This window comes from Mus caroli, chromosome 9, assembly GCF_900094665.2.
Source record: "Mus caroli chromosome 9, CAROLI_EIJ_v1.1, whole genome shotgun sequence".
NCBI lineage: Eukaryota > Metazoa > Chordata > Mammalia > Rodentia > Muridae > Mus > Mus caroli.
The window spans coordinates 45,230,468-45,238,658 of NC_034578.1; the positions used below are offsets into that span (position 1 = coordinate 45,230,468).

An 8,191-nucleotide genomic window follows, 5' to 3' on the forward strand; every position below is an offset into this window, starting at 1 on the left:
GCTTTCCCCTATCCTCTTCTCTCTTTGTCTATCTCTCTGTTTCCTGGCTACTATGAGATAAGCAGTTTTCTCTACTGTGCCATCATGCCTTTAATGATGCCTAGCCTCATCCATACTCCCAGGTCAGTGGAGCCAGCTGCCATGGTTTGAATGTACTCAGCCCAGGGACTAGTACTAAGAAGGTGTGACCCTGTTGGAATAGGTGTGTCACTGTGGGTGTGGGCTATAAGACCTTCATCCTAGCTGTCTAGAAGTCAGTATTTTGATAGCATCCTTTAGATGAAGATGTAGAGCTCTCAGCTCAGCCTGCACCATGCCTGCCTAGGCGCTGCCATGCTCCCCCTTGATGATAATGGACTGAACCTCTGAACCTGTAAGCCAAGCCTCAACCAAATGTTGTTTTTGTAAGAGTTGCCTTGGTCATGGTGTCTGTTCACAGCAGTGAAACCCTAACTAAGACACCAGCCAACCTTGGACTGAAACCATGAACCAAAATAAGTATTTTCATTTTTATTCTTCCTTTTTTAATGTGTGCATGTAAGTGCATTTATGTGTGGGCATACATCCAAAGACCAGTGTTGATATCTCTACTCTATTTACTCTATCTTTACTCTATTGCTCTTCCAACTTATTCATTGAGACAAGGTCTCTCTATCAAACCCAGAGCTCACCGAGATAGCTAGTTTGGTAGCCAGCCTGCTCTAGCCATTCCCAGTATTTGCTTTTTGACCCTGAAAAATTACAGATGTGTGACCATATCTACCCAGCATTGACATGGGGTCTGAGGTTTTCAACTCTGGTTTTCATACGTGCACTACACTTCGACTCTGAACCATTTCCCAGGCTCAAAATATCCTTTTAAAGTTAGATTTCTTGCCATGACAATAATAATCTAAGACTCCACCTCTCAAAGGCTTTATGAATTACTAGTCAAGCCATCTTGGGGACCAAACCTTTAACAAATGTGCCTTAGGGGACAGTCACCATTCAAACGATTTTAGAATTGCAGAAAAGTTGCATAAGATGCTCACACATCCCTTATACAGTTTCAGACAGCAGTAACACCTGTTCAAACAGCAGTGTTCAAATCATAAATATAATACTGATGTGTCGGAGGCTATCCACCAAACTGCAAACTTAATTCTGATTTCATACGCTTTTTCGCAAATGTCCCTTTTCTATCCCCACATCCAGTTCGATTTATACTGCATTTGTGAATAGTTGTCACGTTTTCTTCCTCTCCTTCCCTCTGACAGTAACTTGTCATCATTTTTCGTGATCGTACATTTTGAAAGATGGCCCATAAGATGGGTCAGTGGGGAAAGGGCGCTCGTCTAATTACCTGAGTTTGATACCCAGGTCGCACAGGGTGGCAGGAGAGAACCTAGTCCTGGAGGTTGTCCTCTGACCAACATAGGCACACCTTAGTGATTTCCCCATCCCTCGCCAATTAAATGTAATACAAAACTTTAAGAGTGAAGCAAATTTGTGACAGTTCATACATTTTGGAAGATGGTGCCAGATATTTTGTAGAATGCCTGTCAAATTTCTTCTACCTCCCATCTCCCTGAGTACATTGACATGGTTATTTTTCTCAGGAATATCCCAGAACTGGTGTGCCCTTCTCAACTCAGCAGGCCTGAAGCAGGACTTGCCCTGATGTTCTGAAGACATTAACCTTGAATCACGAGGTGTGGTGAGATCTATTGATCTTCTCCATTGGAAAATGACTTTTTTTTTCCATTTTGAAAGTTGAAATTACGCTGGTAGAAAGACATTCTTGTTTATTCTCAAACCTGGACCCACTGTCCTTGAAATTCATTGCAATCACTTTTTTAAAAGCTTTATTATTTTTAAGCATATGCAGTTATGAGTGCCTGAGTGTGGGTATGTGCACTGGAGGGTAAACACTCATGGAAGCCAGGAAAGGGAGTTGGAGCCCCTGCAGCTGGAGTGGCAGGCAGTTGGGAACCACCCACTATGGTTCTGGGAACGAAACCCAGGACCTCTTCAAGAATGGTACATAGTCTTGACTGCTGAGCCAACCTCAGACTCAACAGATCTTAGCTACTGCAATTATTATTACCCAGCCACTCTGCATTCTCTTTACTCTGACTGTTGCTTAGAGTCCTCCTGCAGTAGACAGCTATTTCACCTCTGTCACAGTACAATGTACTTGTTTATTTTTATCAGAATAGACTGACAGGTTTTTAATTTATTTTGGCTATATCCACCACCAGTGATCCCCCAATGTGTGACTTGCACTTTAGTAACTTGGAATTCTTACAGGTTAGGTTTCTGACCTGACCTCTGGTTCCTTCCTTCCTTCCTTCCTTCCTTCCTTCCTTCCTTCCTTCCTTCCTTCCCTCCCTCCCTCCCTCTCTCTCTCTCTCTCTCTCACTCCTCGCTTTTTCTTTCTTTCTTTCTTTCTTTCTTTCTTTCTTTCTTTCTTTCTTTCTTTCTTTCTTTCTTTCTTTCCTTCTTTCTGTAATTCCTAAGCCTTGTAAGGTGCTCTAGGATCTTCTCACGCTCCATGTCAAAGTTCCAGAGTGAACCAAATGCTTCTCCAAGGAACTCTGATTCTCTTTATTGGAGAGTTTTGAAATCACGATCTGGATACTGGGTATTGTTATTGTAGACTAACTCAGAGATCAGAGCTTGGGAATACATTTGTGTGCAAACCCTTGCATAGGTACAAACTTACATCTGCGCGTATATTTTGAAGATATGTGCCTATATTGACAGCTCTAATTCAAATCAAATTCCACAAGGCTCTTTTGAATAGAAGCATCCATTTTCTTTCTTATAACTCATTCCTCCTAAAATATGTCCCATCTGGCTCTTTAAAGGGCACATTTGTCTTTCTCTGGATTAAATCATTCAGAACTCAGGTTGCCCTTCCTATGTTTGGAATAAAGTTTGAGATCTTGCAAGCCGCTTTCTGCGTTCCATTTCCTCCCCTTGGCTGTATCTTTTTTTCCTTCTAGTAAGATAATTGGACATGTCTACTTTTATCATTTCATTTACTCTCCATAACACCTTGTTATCAATCCCTCTTTTAAAAACTACTGTTCAGTGGTCCCTCTAAGGACCAACTAAGGAAATTAAATGTTGTAGTGGTTTGAATGAGAATGTCCCCGTCAGCTCAAACATTTGACTTGGTCCCTGGTTGGTCACACTGACTGGGGAGGTTGAGAAGTACAGCCTTCTTAGAGGAAGTGCGTCACTGGAGGCTGGCCACATGCTCAGGGTTGAGATCTCTCCTCTTGGCGCTCTGTGCTGCCTGTGGTACACTGCTACTCCTCCCTCTCAGATGACCTCTTAGCCCTCTGACTTAACCCCTGACAGAAATAAACTTCCTTCCATCCACTGCTTTGGGTCATGGTGCTCTATCACAGCAACAGGAAACGAACTAACACAGCCGACTTACTGTATTATTTAGAGCACAAAATGTCTGCACATGCAAACATATGGCACAGATAAAGTTTTTGTCTCAAAACTTTTGATCATTGGTTAGTTGAACACACTGTGAGAGGGCCAATGGATGTGGAAGATTGGCTGTACTCACAGTGGCCCAGTCTCCTCTTTAGCTTACTTTATCTGGTTTATTTTTCCAAATCATTTGAGTTTCTTTCTTCCTTCCTTCCTTCCTTCCTTCCTTCCATCCATCCATCCATCCATCCATCCTCCCTTCCTCCCTTCTTTTTTTCTTTCTTTTTTTCCCCTGGTTTTAGAGCTTTATTGTAGGAAGGTAAGGAGAAAGAAGGTAGAAAGAGGGAGGCCATCCATGGCCATGTGGGGGGCGGGGGAGAGAGGAGGGCTAGAGATGAGAGTAAAGAAGGTGAGAGCTTAAAGAGCTTTTCTTAACCTTTTAATTTTATGTATGCAGGTATTTTGCCTGTAGGACTGTACCCTGTATGAGTGCAATGTCCATGAAGGCCAATAAAGGGCATCAGATCCCCCAGGGCAGGAGTTATAGATGGCTGTGAGCTATCATGTGGTGCTCGAATTGAACTTGGATCTTCTGGAAATATAACCAGTACCCTTAACCACTGAACTATCTCTCTAGTCCCTGAATTTATTTTTTATCTTGGTGTTTGTAGTAATCTTAATGTTTTAGAAATATTTCTTGCCAAGCAAAACATCCTCTTTAGGACCCACAATTGTTTGTAACGTCTTAGTATAAGTTTATAAGCTGGGTGACCCTCTTGAATTTGATCTGCAGAAACCACACTACAAAATCCCTCTGTGGACATGACACTAATCTTGCAAGTTAGAATTCATGAATATATGCAATAACAGGCTTCAGGTTTCCTTGGTCAGAGATAATTATCACTTTATAGACTGCAAACGCCAAGTACTTTGCTTGCTCACGGATGGCTGATTGCAGATAAGAATTTGTAGGGGAAGTTACATTCCTGAAGACATAAACAACTCACACTTTTTAAAAAGCACAAGTCTTTGCTCAGCTACAGTAAAAGACTGTAAGTTCTAAATTCTACCATTATTTCAACATTTCAAGAGAGTCAGGCTTCATGGTGTAGGTCTACAATCCCAATTACTTGGGAGACAGAGGCAGACAGGTAAGGAAGGCAGGGAGGACAGATGGGAGAGGAGGAGGCAGGATGAGAAGGCAGAGGAGAAGGGGCAAGCAGAAAGAGAGGCATTGAGGAGGATTCAGACCAGGAGAGAAGGCAGGAAAGGGAGGGAGTGGGGAGGAAGCAGTCACGGGGGGTTGGGGAGTGGGGGTGGATTCTGACTCCTGAACAAATCTGATTTGTCCAAGGCAGCTGCACATCTGATCATTGCCCAGGCTTCCACTGATTAGGAAGAGTTCATGCTTGTATATCCACTGCTGATGGAACTGGTTCCAAACTCAAGAGTTCAGCTAGACACCAGCTGCCTTCGAGCTTGGAAAGGCATCCTGAAGTCTATCAGAAGAGAGTAGAAAACTGCTATGGTCATCCATCTCTCCATCCTCAACCTCCTTTGATATGAAGAAACATAGCAGATGAGCACAGGCAGGGTGAACAATGGACACACCTCAACCTTGGCTGCTAACCAAGAGAGAAAGTCCTGAGGAGTCAGCATAGGTACATCTACAGTCATGCATGCCCTGGTCTCGGAAGCAGCAGGCACCCTTGGGCATAAAGAACACAGCATACTTTTTGCACGTGGTGGCTACAGCAGCTGGGAGACACTGGTGGTAGCTTCTGTTCAGATCAGTTCCATTCTTGTCCCTACGAAGGATGCCATTTCTTCTGAAAGAGCAAGGTGTAATACTGTCACCTGCTACCTCCAAACCGTGACCTGGGGAGCGTGCAGGAGCTGTCCCAGGGTGACCAGTCTAAGTCTGCATGTTTTGTCTTTGTTCCTGTTTTGAGTGAACATGTGACTCACAGCTGACCCTTTAATATTTTAACAGATGAGAAAACCTGACATTTGGCAATCAATCAGGTGAGGAGCCAACACAAATCCACAGCACCATGAGCTTCCATGGCACTGTCCTGAAATGCGTGTCGTAACAAAGTGTCCTTGGTCTGGATGTCATCTGCCTCACTGGAATGTGTTAGGTGGGACCTGACCAGGAACTCTCACCTTGCTGCAGAATCCTGCTATGGTATGACGTTGTTGAATGACTCACAGAACTATCATGGGTAACTAACATACTACTTCCTATACAACATAAGGATTTCAAGATGGTTTTCCTGACTTCCCCCATTGCACTTTTCAGGCCTTTCTTGTGCATTTGACTTTAGCACGGACTAGGCACACTGGACAGCACCTATACTGTTTTGTACAAAATATACCATTATCAACCCCAAAATGAAACCATGTAGATGGGCACAGGAGAAAAGCACACATTCCTATGAGTGGGGCAAGTAACAGGTCCAGATGTGCAGAGTCTTAGCAATATGACTTTTAAAAATGAAGTTGTTGTGGGTTTTTTTGTTTTTTGTTTTTTTAAGATAAGCAAGGCCGTAACTTTTTTCCAGGAGCTCTTTATCCTGAAGGAATATGAAGCCAGCAGTCAAGTTAGTTATGTACAAAGAAATATTATTGTGAAAATTAATAAAAGTGAAGTAGAATTGATTTTCTTTTACTTCCAATTCCTCTAAAAAAGTTTTATAAAGTGATTTTTATTAGATATTTTCTTTTTTTTTTTTTTAATGCTGGATCTGAATGTAATTTGTCAAATCGAACATCAAACTTTTTATACAGAAGAAAATAGGGAAGTTGGGTGACACAAAGAGGTTATTGGATTCTTACACAAAACAGAGGAATACAAACATGGAAAAACTGGCAGGAACCAACTGGGGTAAAACTCAATGTTAACAACTGGGATCAAAAACAGCTCCACCTAAGGTCCACTTAATCTTCATGCCCTTGCCATAGTTCCTACTCTAGTTGACCTTTCCCCTAGGCTATTGTAAATACTTGTGTATGGGTGTAACTCAGCTACCTATAGTTCTAAGTATCTACTCTGGTTCCTCTTTAGGTCACAAACGTCCTTCTTCCTAGATAATGGTAAATTGCCGTGTAGGGCAGTAACTTAGCTATCCATGCCCAAGGTTGGATCAAGGACTGCCTAGAATCTAAACTTAGCTATATGTCAAAATATCAATCCTTAGGAGCACTTGTAATAAAGCAATATTAAGGGAAAGCACACAGATCCGTTTACCAACTAAAGCAAGGACATTGGAGCATTCTTTATACAGGATGCCACGATTCCAGGAGACTAATTTTCTGTGAACTTTTCGTCTCGGGACAGCGCCCAGGTTTTTGGGGCCTGTCGTGCTTGTCACTACTGGAATGGATGTAGCAGTTCCCCCCGTTTTTTATTTTTTAGACGAAGTTCCAGAATGTCCCGCTTTGTGGTAGCTACAGATCTCAGAAGAACTCTAAAGATGAGTGGAAACACAATGATTACTAATAAAATAATTCCAGTAATAATAGCAAGCAAGATTATATATTGAACCCAATCCAAGGGATTCCATGCACTTAGGTTATTCTTTAAATCTCTGGCCAATTCATCAATATTCCAAGTATCCAAATGGCTTCTGCTAATATCTGAAATTTCTGTTAACCTAGCCTTAACATTTGCTATATCCTGTCTCAATCTATTGCTAAAACTACCTTTTTTTAAAAAAGCATTAACCTTTGCCTCCAGTTTATCTATAACAAAATGAGAGGTATGTCGTTGCTGAGCTAAAGCTGTGGTAGATACTGCAAAAGAAGTTAAAATTGCAATTAAAGCAGTAATTCCTAAAATCAGAGCTGTAACACATCTCTTTTGGTCTAATAAATTCATTTAACCTTTTCAACATTTGAAATCCTGAATTCTCCAACCAAGGATGATTTCCTAAGTCTACAGGCAGCAAAACGTAAGCAGGTCTCTTTAACAAAATCATAACAGCAGATTCCTTGTCTAAGTTACGATCTACACAATTAGTTAATTGACAAGAATTAATTAATATGAAAAGACTTGCCAAGATTGGTGATCTTAACTCTTAAAGTTATCTAACAATATAGCATACTGGTAAGGAACACAAGCTTTCACAGCTATAGGGGAGTTGGCCTGAATGGCCAAAAACATCTTGTTCGTTCTCTGTACCAGTCCCTCTGCCTCACGAGTCAGCTTTTTTAGTGGTTTTTATTTTAAGTCAGCACCAGGTTGGTTCTCCTTGCTGTAGTCTGTGGTGGAGATAGGAAGAGTTTCTTCATTCTGCTTGCAAGTGTCTGCTCTCCCCGATTCCTCCTTCTCTGTGTGCTCAATACAGCTTTCCTGTCACCACTGTCAGGGCTCTCAGGAACTCACAGGTCAGCCTGTCACAGGAATCATTCTGGAAGCTAGCATTCTCCTGCAGCATTCTGTCCTGGGGTCCCTGCTCAGCCACCATTCTGCCACAAACCAGGCCTAATCGGCCTCCCTCAACCTGTGGGAATCAGAGGTTCAGACATATGGGCATAGAGTCAGTGGGAATTGACAGATAGACACAGACACAAGAGAGTGTGCTGGATCTGAATGTAATCGATATTTTCTTTATTTACATTTCAAATGCTATCCTGAAAGTTCCCTATACCCTCCCCCAACCCTGCTCCCCTACCCACCCACTCCTGCTTCTTGGCCCTGGTGTTCCCCTGTACTGGGGCATATAAAGTTTGCAATACCAAGGGGCCTCTCTTCCCA

The 8,191-nt window shown here is 42.2% G+C and overlaps 1 protein-coding gene across 5 annotated transcripts in view; it reads left to right on the forward strand.

Moving 5' to 3' along the window:
- Positions 1-8,191, forward strand: part of LOC110302096 (NXPE family member 4) — a 42,875-nt gene that overhangs the window by 13,578 nt on the left and 21,106 nt on the right. For 3 of the 5 annotated variants that reach the window (XM_029481190.1, XM_029481191.1, XM_021172875.2), the window contains exons 1-2: positions 4,953-5,093; positions 5,426-5,657. The gene's annotated coding sequence lies outside the window, so the exon portion shown is untranslated. Of the gene's footprint in view, positions 1-4,952; positions 5,094-5,425; positions 5,658-8,191 lie in introns of those variants that run through there. The other 2 variants (XM_029481188.1, XM_029481189.1) reach the window with 2 other exon arrangements.